This window comes from Schistocerca nitens, chromosome 6 (genome assembly GCF_023898315.1).
Source record: "Schistocerca nitens isolate TAMUIC-IGC-003100 chromosome 6, iqSchNite1.1, whole genome shotgun sequence".
Taxonomy (NCBI): Eukaryota; Metazoa; Arthropoda; class Insecta; order Orthoptera; family Acrididae; genus Schistocerca; species Schistocerca nitens.
Window position 1 is genome coordinate 202,026,378 of NC_064619.1, and position 16,567 is coordinate 202,042,944.

A 16,567-nucleotide genomic window follows, 5' to 3' on the forward strand; every position below is an offset into this window, starting at 1 on the left:
ATTGTGTGGCGAGCTTTCTTCGTCTCCCTCAGAGGCGCATTTGTATTGCTAGGAAGTCTTTAGTCTGGAACAACCAGGCCAGGATAATTTGTTTCGGGCTATACTCGCGACATTATCATCACCACGACGGGCTGTCGAAGCAACCAGCCATCGCCTCCGGTACGCCAGATCGTGTTCTTGCATTTAAGAAGACAGTTTGGTAATGTATGTCCGCAGCACCGGCAGACAGGGATTTTCCTAGGTGATAATCAGAGCTCAGCAGAGCGCGCCTGTTCGTCTTTTTCTAACTTTGTTCTGTCTTGGGTAGCAGCAATTAATGTTGGGTTGGCTGTGTGTTTTCTCTTAGGATTTGAGTTGCAAGGAATTGGCTCCACATACCACTTCGTCATAAATGTCACAATCTAGTTTAGGGACAACTTCACTTTCACAGCATTTATTTGAGTATCCAATTTGAGCCAATTTGATGTATTGTAAATGTTTCATGTGTTTTGTTTATTATTTTGAGTTTAGTCATAATAAATCATATTGTTATTTTGGACAGAACTTTCATTCTGTTAATCGGTAGAGCAACCCTTTCATTGCTCACTACGTTACTGAAACTTTCCTTTATTTAATTAATGTCTATCAAATTAAGTTATTGCAGGTGCCAAACTCTTTTCTACTCCACTTGCAGGGTCTATTACAGTCAGTTCGCGTTTCTTTTTAATCCATGTGCAACAGCAAAAGTCGGAGTTAGACTAGGGGGGGCTTAGAGCATCATTTATATATGAAGATTCTCGAAGAATTTAGTGTTAAATACACTGCTAGCCCCAGCACCTCGCATAAAATGGCGACCCTTAGCCTCGGATCTTTCCTGGAATCTTCTGATAAGCAAGCAGTAATATTAGTAGGGACACTCAGAATTTTTTTTGCTTAATTTTTTATTGATTAATACCCAAGTTTTTTTTCTGGTAGTTCCGCGTTTAGTTTTAAGTAGCGGCGCATGATTACAGTTTTTGTTTTCAGTGTATATACTTTTTTTGTTCATTGTTTTTTTTGTGTTCCTTTGATGGTGTGTCTGTACCACATCACACTTTGTCGGGTTTGTGTGCGGTTTCTGTACCACAACAAATCGTGCGTATAATTACAGCGTTGGAGCGGCGTTGTTGAAATTTTATGTTTATGTGTAAAAATATATGGAGTAGATTAATTTTATTGTACATTTTAGATAAATTTGTTTTTCATGAATGATAACGAGAAATAAGGCACGACTGTTCTCGCTCGAAGCGAAAACAAAAGAGGATAGCATAATGGATAAGAGGCAGGTTACTGACGAGGATAGGTTCGGAGATGAGATGGGCACATTTTTAGCAGCACAGGACGACAGGGTCATTGATGAGGAAGGTGATTTGGACGCGATCTTAGAGCAACGTCGCGACCGTGATTATGATAGTAAAGTGGAGGATGGAACAGAGACAAGCACACAGGTCGAGATGGTAGCAGAAGTTTATAGTCAAACGAACGAGTGCAGACAGAGGCCAGCTCGGTCACGTCAGAGCTCTAGCGCCCAGGTGTCCAGAGTTACATCGCCCATGTTTGAAGAGGATCAAAAATATGACGTAAACCCAATACTGAGCTTCCTACGATCAATGAAAGAAGAAGCTGACGAACAGCGTAAGAAGGAGAAGGAAAAAGATGAGAAACAGCGTAAGAAGGAGAAAGAAGAAGCTGATAAACAACGTAAGAAGGAGAAGGAAGAAGCTGACGAACAGCGTAAGAAGGAGAAGGAAAAGGATGAGAAACAGCGTAAGAAGGACACAGAGGCAATAATTTCGCATATAGGGGAAATTCGTGGGGAATTACTAACAATAAAGAAAGAATGTGGAGAAGCAAAACAATTGTCAATGGTAGCACAGAAAGTAGCAGGTCTAGGCAAAACGGCAGCAACAGGGGCAATGAAAATCGCAAAAGTAACTTCTCAACTTGCAGGTCGCTTGCGACGTGCGACACAAACCCACTCAAAATCCCTAGCGTTCTTAAAAACCCAAGGTAATATTGCGGTTACTAACATCACGAAACGAATGAAAGAAGTAGAGAGTCGGATAGTAAAACTAGAGCGAAACGGGCACACGAGCACTGCGCGTTCGGATACCAATGATGGAGTACACAGAATTGTGTCTCCGAGGAAAAGCCCGCCGTGCTCTAGCCCAGTGACAGAGTGCGGAACTAACAATGCACACGCAGAAACACCTAGTAATAGCTCCAATAATTGTAGCCCACTTAGGAGAGTGAATTCTGAGTGCCACTGCCACTGTGATACAGAGGTAGCACATTACAGTTATCAGCAAGATAGATCAGGACACTCAGCAGACGTGCAAGTATCGGAAACGAGTGACAACACCAGTGCGAGGATCGGACAGGATTTTGATCACAATCACTTCCTGTCGATACTAAAATTCCAAAAGTTCAGAGATAATGGAGGGTCGATGCATCCCAAGAGCTGGGTGATGCAGTTTACAAATTCATTACCGTCATCATGGCCAACCCTGGCAAAATTAGAATTCATGTGTGGACACATCGAAGGCCAAGCCGCGGAAAAGATGCGGGGTGTGGCAGGAATTTGTTGATGCGTTCCTGGGGATCTACTGGTCAAAGGAAATTCAAGACAGGATTAAAGAGGAAATAATATTTTGTCCTGAACTGGAAGTGTCCGGGCAAAGGAGCGCAACCAAATTTTTTGATGATTTACTCAAGAAGAATCAATTTTTAGATAGTCCATATAGCAAGGGAGAAATCATCAAATTTTGTTTTTCCAAATTGCCTGTTAGGTATCAACAGACACTTGTCGGCAAGTGTGGATCTGACATAGAAGCATTCAAGGGTGTATTGCGCGAACTCGAAGTAGTCTTCGATAAACAAGACGCAAAGGACAGGAAGAAGGCGCAAAATAACAAATACCACGGGCCAGCAAGGGCAGACGACAACAGATCGCATAATCGCGCTCGTCAGTTAGGAAACCAGGGTTACTGAAATCAAGGTTACGCAATTCAAGATTATGGAAACCAGAGACACGGAAACCAGAACGTCAGGGAACAGGGTCAATCTAGACAAGGAATCTGGGACAGGAGGAATAACGAACGGCAAAGCGACCGTAACTGGAGAGAGCGAAATCAAGGACAACAGGAGAACCAGGAGATTGAAATTAGACCTCCAAATCCTAATGCACGTCAGAGGAGGGGGAGTCCAAGAAGGGATTGTCGCTAGTCCATAGGACTCCACTACTTCTCTCACACAAAGAAGTTCGTGGAACAATAGTAGTTTAAGTGGTGTACATAGTAGAATAGGCAAAGATATGAACCTTTCTTCGGGGAACAATAATCGTTGCATTAATAGATTAAGATTGTTAAACTATTAACACGCTGCGTTATCTCACATAAGAATTTACTGCTGCTATCCTCTTTTTGTTTATGTTCGCGACTTCAAATGTCGATGGAGTAGGAGACACTACCTTTTCATGAGCAATGTTTTTGTCCTTTCCTGTCTGGTGTCCATGTTGAGGGATAATGATGAGTGAGGAGAAGTCGCACAAACGGGCGCATACAAGAACGTGCTTTTAGAAGCGTTCTGAGAAGTCGTGATACGTTCTATAGCGGCCACAACCAGTTCGTGAGACGTTCATACCAATGCTTGCAGGCACGCAACAGTGCACTGCAAGATTGTGGTATATTGCGTGATTTCGAGGATGAATATGGGCAGTATAGTTTTTACAGTGATGCACCAGCATCGTTGCCTTGCAAGTCGGGGTGAACCTGTGAGCGTTTGACTCCAATGGTGCCCTAGACGATAGAAATGCGGGCATAAAGCCTACCATGCCAATGTGCTGGTTGGGGATTTAGCGTGCTGCTCGTGACTGTCACAGATGAATAACCAAGGAATTATACTTGGAGATTCGTGACATACTGTGTAGCTGGTGTGTGGTGGGCGACGGAATCCTCAACAGGAACCAGTCCTGGCTTGGTCATATTACATTGTCTCTGGAAAAGTGTGCTTTGATCGCGAAAACCGCATCACATAAAAAAAAGAAGTTGCAACTATAAATTTATTGTCTTAGCCATGGCTAACCCAGTCTCTGGAGTTTCAGTGAGGCGTAGTGAGAACTCGGAGGCCATGTCGTACGGCGCGCACATCACTGTCGTCAATAGCGGCCAGCAGCGAGACATCTCAGCGTAACAGGAATTATGGTAGAGTATTGAAAAAAAAGGATACGATATACTCAGATAAGTTAAACCGTAGGATTTAACAATAACTAGATTAATATTATTGGGGTTTTCTACCACAAGTAGGAATGTTTGGCGCGCGCCTGTTGGGATGTTATTTTTCAGGTCATCAAATCACAGACCCGAGATGGAGGGACGACCGGCGAGCGAACGTAGAATAGTTGCATGTTCTTTATAGCTCAGTAAAACTTCAGCCTGCATAATAACATAATTTATTCAGAAGACATAGAATGTAGATCGTTGGCATATGGTAGTTAATTCTTGAGCATGTCTACTGTTGATCTATATAAGTAATAGTACGAGGGCAGTTCAATAAGTAATGCAACACATTTTTTTTCTGAAACAGGGGTTGTTTTATTCAGCATTGAAATACACCAAGTTAGTCCCCAATCTTTTAGCTACACAACACTATTTTTCAACGTAATCTCCATTCAATGCTACGGCCTTACGCCACCTTGAAATGAGGGCCTGTATGCCTGCACGGTACCATTCCACTGGTCGATGTCGGAGCCAACGTCGTACTGCATCAATAACTTCTTCATCATCCGCGTAGTGCCTCCCACGGATTGCGTCCTTCATTGGGCCAAACATATGGAAATCCGACGGTGCGATATCGGGGCTGTAGGGTGCATGAGGAAGAACAGTCCACTGAAGTTTTGTGAGCTCCTCTCGGGTGCGAAGACTTGTGTGAGGTCTTGCGTTGTCATGAAGAAGGAGAAGTTCGTTCAGATTTTTGTGCCTACGAACACGCTGAAGTCGTTTCTTCAATTTCTGAAGAGTAGCACAATACACTCCAGAGTTGATTGTTTGACCATGGGGAAGGACATCGAACAGAATAACCCCTTCAGCGTCCCAGAAGACTGTAACCATGACTTTACCGGCTGAGGGTATGGCTTTAAACTTTTTCTTGGTAGGGGAGTGGGTGTGGCGCCACTCCATTGATTGCCGTTTTGTTTCAGGTTCGAAGTGATGAACCCATGTTTCATCGCCTGTAACAATCTTTGACAAGAAATTGTCACCCTCAGCCACATGATGAGCAAGCAATTCCGCACAGATGGTTCTCCTTTGCTCTTTATGGTGTTCGGTTAGACAACGAGGGACCCAGCGGGAACAAACCTTTGAATATCCCAACTGGTGAACAATTGTGACAGCACTACCAACAGAGATGTCAAGTTGAGCACTGAGTTGTTTGATGGTGATCCGTCGATCATCTCGAACGAGTGTGTTCGCACGCTCCGCCATTGCAGGAGTCACAGTTGTGCACGGCCGGCCCGCACGCGGGAGATCAGACAGTCTTGCTTGACCTTGTGGCGATGATGACACACGCTTTGCCCAACGACTCACCGTGCTTTTGTCCACTGCCAGATCACCGTAGACATTCTGCAAGCGCCTATGAATATCTGAGATGCCCTGGTTTTCCGCCAAAAGAAACTCGATCACTGCCCGTTGTTTGCAACGCACATCCGTTACAGACGCCATTTTAACAGCTCCGTACAGGGCTGCCACCTGTCGGAAGTCAATGAAACTATACGAGACGAAGCGGGAATGTTTGAAAATATTCCACAAGAAATTTCCGGTTTTTTCAACCAAAATTGGCCGAGAAAAAAAAATGTGTTGCATTACTTATTGAACTGCCCTCGTACATATGTTGACTCTTCACGGGAGGTCGCCTACAGTGACTGTATGTTCATCTGCTATCAGCGAGGGTGAACGCTTGTTTCGATGGAACAAGACACAAACCAACGTTGAAGGACCACGTAGACATATCCACATATCCGAATATAAAGTTTCTTTAGCATGACTTTCATAATGTTACTTTAGCATCACTAAATCGTGGTGGTGAAAGTGGCCTCCATAGACAAGTGATGTGATGATGACATGGCCCTGGAGCAATTGTTGAGATGCGATGATGCCAGATGCAGTTGCTCAAGCACTGTATGCTGACATCCGCAATTCTAGGAATTCTGATGCTGATGTCGTCAAATTCCTGAAATACTGATGCTTATGTCAGCAGCTTTTTGTTACATACCCACAGTGACCATCTATCATGGTGGCATCAGAGTCAGTGACACCGCACGTTGTGCTGACCCAGTGAGACGAGCAGGCACCGTCAACCTCGTGCCTGGCAGCAATCAAATTGCTCTGAATATGGCGTGCAGAGGTACGCCAAATCATGATGTGGATCCAGGATGGAAGAGGCAGCGTGCAGGGGCAGGCAGCAGGTAGTTTGACTGCATAGGTGCTGGCAGACGAAGCGAATGACTGCACACCCCTCCCACACGCTCCAGTTTGAAGATTGCTCAGTCTGCAGCTTGCTGCTTGGCACCAGCAGCAGTGCCACAGCTAGAGGTGTCAGAATCCGAAGAGGGTGTCTAGTTGAACCATGTAGATTCATAGACACATAAATTAATTGCTTAGTAAACTCGTTGATCCTTCATCTAGACCGGTGGCCAGCAAAATGCAATAACATTGACCAAAAATGACGAGTATTTACACAGTACTGGGCCATTCTTTCTTTCCTATCACATCGGTTTTGATCATGTCTGCCACAAAACAGGCCCGATCTAGGTGGGCGGATGTGGTAGTGGTGGGTAGGGGGTAGCGGGGGGGGGGGAGGGGGGATTGGCAAACGGGGACAATGGCAGCAATTTCAGGGGACGCCAAATTCATATTGTTGAAGAAAAAATGAACACATTCCAAGTTGATTTCTGAATGGATCATAAGTTGATTTTTGAATGCGTGCATACTGCATGTCATGTCTCTGCCAGGGAAATCCCCGTTACATATAGAAACAAAGAAACATTCCCGCAGACAAAAAGGGGATGGGGCTACTCGAGCTGACCCGAATAAACCCAACCGGTGAATATCAATCACTGTTTGTGTATGTGGTTGATTGTGTGTTCGAATGATCAGTTTCAGACTGCCAGAGTGGAAATAAATGGGTAACAGGAATAACGAGTGAGAAAGATTACATATTATCTTGTAGGTGTATCTAAGAAAACAAAATTTCGACAGAAAATTTTTGCCAGATGGCTACACTACCAGTTCTACTGGCCCGGGTTTGCAGCCGATTTAAGTTCTATGATCGAAATAGCGCGGAAAACACGTTGTAAGCACACGTAACAACTCCTAACGGAAAATAAACGCGGGATAACTGAACTGGTGATTCTGGCAGTGTTAGTGAAGTTACCCAAGGAATAAGTTTTGACGATAGCAGGAATAGTTACAGGATTAGTGCTGACAAGATTGTTTGTTAGAACGAGGAAAGATAAGGAACGGGGACATCATACAAATTATACTGAAGAATATGGCGATTCCTAATTCGTATAAAAATTTACTACTACTTTTCGATCTCATGATTGAGAAACTGGATCTATAATGAAATGTGAAACTATTCCCTAACATAAAACTTTCTGCTTGTAGTAGGCCCAATAGGCATTTGATATTGGTACTTCGTGAATTATGTTCTTTCGTATTATTTCTGTGCCGGCCGAAGTGGCCGTGCGGTTAAAGGCGCTGCAGTCTGGAGCCGCAAGACCGCTACGGTCGCAGGTTCGAATCCTGCCTCGGGCATGGATGTTTGTGATGTCCTTAGGTTAGTTAGGTTTAACTAGTTCTAAGTTCTAGGGGACTAATGACCTCAGCAGTTGAGTCCCATAGTGCTCAGAGCCATTTGAACCATTTTTATTATTTCTGTAAACGAGGCACATAAAAAATGATCATTTGTGCCAAAAGAATCTCGCTTATTTGGCATATGCAGTGATAAAATAGACGCAGTCAAATCGAGAAACCACAACAGTCTTTGGTACTATTCGTATTAACAGTTTTTTAGCAGTATTAGACAACGACATTTTGATTTTTCATGTAGTAAAACGTTTGACGAACTTTGATGAAGTAATAGATTCTTTCGCAGAAACGAAGGCACGCCGTGTAAAGCTGTAGCAAGATTGGAGAGGAAAAAATGCTGGGAACTAAGCATTGAATAAATGTGCATTGACTTGCTGCTCTCTTGTCTTTACTAGTTTTATGTTCCTTAGATAATGCAGGAGTAGGTTTAATAATGAATAAAAAAATAGGAGTGCGGGTTAGCTACTACAAACAGCATAGTGAACGCATTATTGTGGCCAAGATAGACACAAAGCCCATGCCTACTACAGTAGTACAGGTTTATATGCCAACTAGCTCTGCAGATGATGAAGAAATAGATGAAATGTATGACGAGATAAAAGAAATTATTCAGGTAGTGAAGGGAGACGAAAATTTAATAGTCATGGGTGACTGGAATTCATCAGTAGGAAAAGGGAGAGAAGGAAACATAGTAGGTGAATATGGATTGGGGGGAAGGAATGAAAGAGGAAGCCGCCTTGTAGAATTTTGCACAGAGCATAGCTTAATCATAGCTAACACTTGGTTCAAGAATCATGAAAGGAGGCTGTATACATGGAAGAAGCCTGGAGATACTGACAGGTTTCAGATAGATTATATAATGGTAAGACAGAGATTTAGGAACCAGGTTTTAAATTGTAAGACATTTCCTGGGGCAGATGTGGATTCTGACCACAATCTATTGGTTATGAACTGCAGATTGAAACTGAAGAAACTGCAAAAAGGTGGGAATTTAAGGAGATGGGACCTGGATAAACTGAAAGAACCAGAGGTTGTAGAGAGTTTCAGGGAGAGCATAAGGGAACAATTGACAGGAATGGGGGAAAGAAATACAGTAGAAGAAGAATGGGTAGCTCTGAGGGATGAAGTGGTGAAGGCAGCAGACGATCAAGTAGGTAAAAAGACGAGGGCTAATAGAAATCCTTGGGTAACAGAAGAAATATTGAATTTAATTGATGAAAGGAGAAAATATAAAAATGCAGTAAATGAAGCAGGCAAAAAGGAATACAAACGTCTCAAAAATGAAATCGACAGGAAGTGCAAAATGGCTAAGCAGGGATGGCTAGAGGACAAATGTAAGGATGTAGAGGCTTGTCTCACTAGGGGTAAGATAGATACTGCCTACAGGAAAATTAAAGAGACATTTGGAGAGAAGAGAACCACTTGTATGAATATCAAGAGCTCAGATGGCAACCCAGTTCTAAGCAAAGAAGGGAAGGCAGAAAGGTGGAAGGAGTATATAGAGGGTTTATACAAGGGCGATGTACTTGAGGACAATATTATGGAAATGGAAGAGGATGTAGATGAAGACGAAATGGGAGATAAGATACTGCGTGAAGAGTTTGACAGAGCACTGAAAGACCTGAGTCGAAACAAGGCCCCAGGAGTAGACAACATTCCATTAGAACTACTGATGGCCTTGGGAGAGCCAGCCATGACAAAACTCTACCATCTGGTGAGCAAGATGTATGAGACAGGCGAAATACCCTCAGACTTCAAGAAGAATATAATAATTCCAATCCCAAAGAAAGCAGGTGTTGACAGATGTGAAAATTACCGAACTATCAGTTTAATAAGTCACAGCTGCAAAATACTAACGCGAATTATTTACAGACGAATGGAAAAACTGGTAGAAGCCGACCTCGGGGAAGATCAGTTTGGATTCCGTAGAAATGTTGGAACACGTGAGGCAATACTGACCTTACGACTTATCTTGGAAGAAAGATTAAGAAAAGGCAAACCTACGTTTCTAGCATTTGTAGACTTAGAGAAAGCTTTTGACAATGTCGACTGGAATACTCTCTTTCATATTCTGAAGGTGGCAGGGGTAAAATACAGGGAGCGAAAGGCTATTTACAATTTGTACAGAAACCAGATGGCAGTTATAAGAGTCGAGGGGCATGAAAGGGAAGCAGTGGTTGGGAAAGGAGTGAGACAGGGTTGTAGCCTCTCCCCGATGTTATTCAATCTGTATATTGAGCAAGCAGTAAAGGAAACAAAAGAAAAATTCGGAGTAGGTATTAAAATTCATGGAGAAGAAGTAAAAACTTTGAGGTTCGCCGATGACATTGTAATTCTGTCAGAGACAGCAAAGGACTTGGAAGAGCAGTTGAACGGAATGGACAGTGTCTTGAAAGGAGGATATAAGATGAACATCAACAAAAGCAAAACAAGGATAATGGAATGTGGTCGAATTAAGTCGGGTGATACTGAGGGAATCAGATTAGGAAATGCGACACTTAAAGTAGTAAAGGAGTTTTGCTATTTAGGGAGTAAAATAACCGATGATGGTCGAAGTAGAGAGGATATAAAATGTAGACTGGCAATGGCAAGGAAATCGTTTCTCAAGAAGAGAAATTTGTTAACATCGAGTATAGATTTAGGTGTCAGGAAGTCGTTTCTGAAAGTATTTGTATGGAGTGTAGCCATGTATGGAAGTGAGACATGGACGATAACTAGTTTAGACAAGAAGAGAATAGAAGCTTTCGAAATGTGGTGCTACAGAAGAATGCTGAAGATAAGGTGGGTAGATCACGTAACTAATGAGGAGGTATTGAATAGGATTGGGGAGAAGAGAAGTTTGTGGCACAACTTGACTAGAAGAAGGGATCGGTTGGTAGGACATGTTTTGAGGCATCAAGGCATCACAAATTTAGCATTGGAGGGCAGCGTGGAGGGTAAAAATCGTAGAGGGAGACCAAGAGATGAATACACTAAACAGATTCAGAAGGATGTAGGCTGCAGTAGGTACTGGGAGATGAAGAAGCTTGCACAGGATAGAGTGGAATGGAGAGCTGCATCAAACCAGTCTCAGGACTGAAGACCACAACAACAACAGATTTAATTTTATATCATACAAAAGAAAAAGTAATTAGCTAATAGGCAATAAAGAGTGCACATTTTCAAAGGAGTTCTCATTCTACCGCTGACAAATAATCCCACCCCGTATTAACTGTGAGTTCTTTAAGGGATGTAGGATGTCAAACCGGCCGACTGGGAGCAGCACATTTTAATTACCACTGACCTGAATAAAGGTTTGATGACTTCCATTACAAAATATACATACGGTGGCGTGCGACAGAAGAAAGCTGTGCGAAGAGACGTGGCACTGCACTTTGGCACACTTAGGACCGAATAACATGTCTTCCATTTCCTTGAACGTATATGTTTTATACATCAAACTCTTGAGAAAGAGGTGCTCTACAAAATTAACATATTTTTGAAAAATCGATTTTTTAAAGTTTTAGACGTCCTATCTCAAACGCTCAAGGGGAGGGGGGGAGGGGGGGGGCACTATCAAGTTTTTGCCCTGGCTCAGAAAAAATATCATTGAGCCGGGGCTGCCAGATACATCTACAGAACTACAGGCTATACATATTATAATGTATACACAATAATTTATAAAACATAAAACTGTGGGAGAGCTATACAGGTGTTATCTATTCCTCTGTAAAATCCCTATATATTAATGTAAAAAGTCTTCAGCTTGACTGAGTGTGTGAAACAACCTCATCACAAGGATCCTGTAGAAAGTGACAGGTCCTACAACAAACCAGAACCCAGCCACAGAAGAGGTATAGTTCACTAATTCCCAGTCATAATCGTGTCTTGACTGTCAGGCCCTCTGCTGTTCCTGATTTACATAAATGATCTAGGTGATAATCTGAGCAGCCCCCTTATATTGTTTGCAGATGACACTGTAATTTATCGTCTCATAAAATCATCAGACGATGAATTACAATTACAATGTGATCTAGAGAGAATTTCTGTATGGTACGAAAAGTGGCAACTGGAACTAAACAAAGAAAAGTAAGAGGTCATCCACGTCGGTACTAATAGAAATCCGATAAATTTAGGGTATACGATAAATCGCACAAATCTAAGGGCTGTCAATTCCACTAGGAATTACAATTACGAGCAACTTAAATTGTAAAGACCACATAGATAATATTGTGGGAAAGGCGAAACAAAGACTGCGCTTTGTTGGCAAAACACTTAGAAGATGCGACAAAACCACTAAAGAGACAGCCTACATTACACTTTTCCGCTCTCTGCTGGAATATTGCTGCGCGGTGTGGGATCCTTACCTGGTGGGATTGACGGAGGACCTAGAAAAAGTGCAAAGAAGGGCAGCTCGTTTCGTGTTATCGCGCAATAGGGGTGAGAGTGTCACTGATATGATACGCGAGTTAAGGTGGCAGTCACTGAAACAAAGGCGTTTTTCGTTGCGACGGAATCTTCTCACGAAATTCCAATCACAAGCTTTCTCTTCCGACTGCGAAAATACTTTGTTGACACTCACCTACGTAGGGAGAAATGATCATCATAATAAAATAAGAGAAATCAGAGCTCCCACGGGTCATTAGAGAGTGGAATGGTAGAGAAATGCCGGCCGCGGTGGTCTCGCGGTTCTAGGCGCGCAGTCCGGAACCGTGCGACTGCTACGGTCGCAGGTTCGAATCCTGCTTCGGGCATGGATGTGTGTGATGTCCTTAGGTTAGTTAGGTTTAAGTAGTTCTAAGTTCTAGGGGACTGATAACCACAGCAGTTGAGTCCCATAGTGCTCAGAGCCACTTTTTTGGTAGAGAAATAGTATGAAAATGGTTCGATGACCCTCTGCCAGGCACTTAAGTGTGAATTTCAAAATAACCGTCTAGATGTAGATGTACATTATATTGCTGTTAAGACGTACTTAGGGGATTCGCTTCGAGCGTGTATATATAGTTTCTAAAATTCTATTTCAGTCCAAATATCAACTATTACAAGAAATTTTCCAGGAAATTGATGGAGTAACCTACCAGACATTCAGTGAAAGCAGTGATATTCCAGAATTTGAGAAAGTAAAACCAAACAGCATATTCATATTTTATGATCTCATAGTGGAAATCCAGGATCCTATACGCACAGATAATTGTTTTCTGTCATATGAAAGCTAGCGTCTTTTTTTGAGCCATACAAATTCCTGTGTTTCAAGGCAGTTGCTAAGGGATAATGCAAAGATTATTATCCTATTCAGGACAATATAAATTTAGAGCACTTTTACTAAGCACACGTAGGAACCAACATGATCTTGAATGAATTCGTTACCATATGCATTGATTGCTGGAATCACATGCAGTATGGCTTTCTGGTTATTGATAAAACAGATAAACTGAATGGCGGTTGTTATAAACAAAACTTAGAGGAGTTTCTGCTTAAAACGTAGTGCACCAATGCGCAACTATATCAGTACAGTCTAGACCATGGACGAAAGTGCAAATGTCACATGCGTCAATATGTTGATGGAAAAAGCGAGGCAATCAATAGAAAATTAACGTAACTAGAAAGTTATATCAAAGCATTTGCTAGAAAATGTGAGGTACTGCATGTCAGAGTTAAAGACATCACTGGAAGATTAACGGATATGTTCAGCTTTATCCAGTCATTAGGTACAGCGGTTGCATATCGAAGTATGTTTCAGTTGTGTGTCGTCATGAAAAAGCATAAAGCTGCTGAAGCAGGGAAAGCTATTGAATGGAAATTACAATTGTTAAAGTTAGAACAGCTGTAGTGAGAGCAGTCTGTCTCAGAAATACTTACACTAGTTACAGAAAGTCTGAATAGCCTCACAAGTTATGGATGAAGGAGAAGAAGGAGGAGGAGAAGGAAGAGGAGGTTACGCTACCACTGATTACATTAGCCATCACAGAGGTTGTGAGTTAGATACTATATATGGAGTTATGGGCTAAATAAACACCCTTCACATTTAACCAAGGGTGGATTACAGGTCGGGTAAATGAAATCTGAAAGAATATCGGGCACATTAAAGCCCAAATTCTTAGAAATTCTAAGCCAAGCAGGTATTCACCGAAAGAGATATAATCTTGTGGTGAAATATTACAACTGACTAATGCACAGAGGTGAAACAACACACCAAAAGGACGAGTAAAACGCCTCAAAAGTAATGAACACGAGAATAATACCTAACCTGCTTTAACCAGTGAAAATGGCATAAGTGAATTCATTGACGCTCAGCATAAAAGAGCGAACACTCTGCTTCTGGAGTACTGTGGTGAACCAAACGAAATCATAGTTCGGCTACAACTCAAAGCATCATCTGCAATACAATTTGCAGTCGTATGAAGGTGATCGGTTTGAGGAAGCATAAATGTAATGTAGGTGATTTGGTACGTATTTCGAAAAACAAAACTGCGTTTTGGAAGTATTACCTGCCCAACCGGTCAACGGAGTGATTTACAGTTTCCAAGGTGCAACACAAAAACTTGACAGATGGTGACAGTGAAGATACTGGAAGTTTATACACATAGGATTAATAGACAAGCACTAAACCACATTTGTTTCTTGTAGAGTACGTTACAAGATGTCGAAGGAAGAAGGCTTTAGTTCAGTGGTTATGCTTCTCGGCAGAGAACAACAGCTGAGTGAACGTTCACGATTTGTTTTACAAACAGGATGCATAAACCTCGACCATAGCGTGAAATGGGTGCCAGAAAGCATATCAGAGATGGTGGTGGTATTCTCGAAAATTAACAACTGAATTGCTTTTCCCTGAATACAACTTCTGTGGACTTGGAATGAAGCTGTTAAGCATGTAGCTCATAGTGACAAATGAATTAATATACTAGATGATGCCAGTAAGGAGTACAAAGTTGCTCTTGTCACAAATTAAGATTGTCACACTGGAGATCGAGTACTATCTGATAAGGCAAAGTAATACAAGGGAGAAAGGATACAGGCATAGGACATTGTATCGCAGCACTCATGGTTGATAAGCAATGTGTGCTATACTTAAACTGGGGGCCGGAATGAATTAAAAGCAGATTATGAACGCAGCTCGTCACACGCTAAAGAAGAAAAAAACTCGTAGGGTGTATTAAACAGTCGAATCCAGTCTGTGGTGTCGGGAGCTAAAATTTCAGTGAAGTTCTACCACTACCTAAAACATCTGGTGGATTCATTCTGTATCTAATTCCAGCATTCCCCAGATAGTTGACTATAGACTCCCTGACCGGAGGAATGCTGTCACAGCCGAAACAATAAAGAATGCTTAAAACACAGAGCAGCAACCACATGAACCTAAAAGACATAATAGGACGATGGAGGGATCGCTGTAGGTAAATGACTATATTTAAAACAGTACGTGAAAAGGGTTGACCTGTTAATAAAAAAAAGAAAGAAAACGCCCGAACTATATGGCATAACAGATCATTTACCTATACAGAGCAGCTTAAATTCCTCAAGAAACTCAAAATCCCACGATTTCGTGGAGTATTTGTATGGCATAAACTGCCAAAGATGATGCAGAAATGAGAGCAGTGTGGAATTGTCAGTTTAGATGTCGCAAGAGGCTATGGCACTCACTGGTTTGTGTATGTTGAAAAAACCGAAATGACATCTACTACTTTGACCTATACTGTGCCTGAAGAACTGAGCCGATACTTTACTGACAAGAAGCGCTTCTTCTATAACTTTGGACACTACTAAGACTTCAATTCATATCTGTGTTGCTATTTCTGTTGCTGTTTCTCTTGACAAATGCACAAAAACAATCAATATGCATATCACTACATCAGTTGAGGTTTAAATGTAATGTCATACACTCTTACTTTATAAGAGCACCAGTAGATCTGAGGAAGGGGAAGTGGAATACGGCACTGATTAGTCTGGAAACCTTTGACATCATCAATAACAACACCGAGGTGAATAATAAACTACGTGTGGATAACGGTGATATTGTAGTAATACTTCCTGTCTCATACACTACTGGCCATTAAAATTGCTACACCAAGAAGAAATGCAGATGATAAACGGGTATTCATTGGACAAATATATTATACTAGAACTGACATGTATTTACATTTTCACGCGATTTCGGTGCATAGATCCTGAGAAATCAGTACTCAGAACAACCACCCCCAGCCGTAATAACGGCCTTCATAGCCTGGGCATTGAGTCAAACAGAGCTTGGATGGAGTGTACAGGCACAGCTGCCCATGCAGCTTCAACACGATACCACAGTTCATCAAGAGTAGTGACTGGCGTATTGTGACAAGCCAGTTGCTCGGTCACCATTGACCAGACGTTTTCAGTTGGTGAGAGATCTGGAGAATGTACTGGCCAGGGCAGCAGTCGAACATTTTCTGTATCCAGAAAGGCCCGTACAGGACCTGCAACATGCGGTCGTGCATTATCCTGCTGAAATGTAGGGCTTCGCAGGGATCGAATGAAGGGTAGAGCCACGGGTCGTAACACATCTGAAATGTAATGTCCACTTTTCAGAGTGCCGTCAATGCGAACGAGAGGTGACCGAGACGTGTAACCAATGGCATCCCATACCATCACGCCGGGTGATACACCAGTATGGCGATGACGAATACACGCTTCCAATGTGCGTTCACCGCGATGTCGCCAAACACGGATGCGAC